We start from the raw sequence: 202 nt of genomic DNA, 5'->3' as shown, positions 1-202 counted from the left end.
GAAGAAGAAGAGAGAGAAGGAAGTCGAGACATTCTAGGGTATGAATCCGCTTCATCGTTAGAGTTGCTTTTCTTCTTCTTCTCTTGGATTCTTGTCTTTCCATGAGGCAGGCTTCTCCAAGCCGTTACATCGAAGACTGGAGATGGCGCACGCGGCGAAAGAAGCTCGTCACTTGGAGGAGGAGGAGGAAGAGGACGAGAAG

The sequence above is a fragment of the Cystoisospora suis genome, assembly GCF_002600585.1.
Source record: "Cystoisospora suis strain Wien I chromosome Unknown contig_7410, whole genome shotgun sequence".
Taxonomy (NCBI): Eukaryota; Apicomplexa; class Conoidasida; order Eucoccidiorida; family Sarcocystidae; genus Cystoisospora; species Cystoisospora suis.
The sequence above is the reverse complement of the archived record's forward strand: the minus strand, read 5'-3'. Positions refer to the sequence as shown.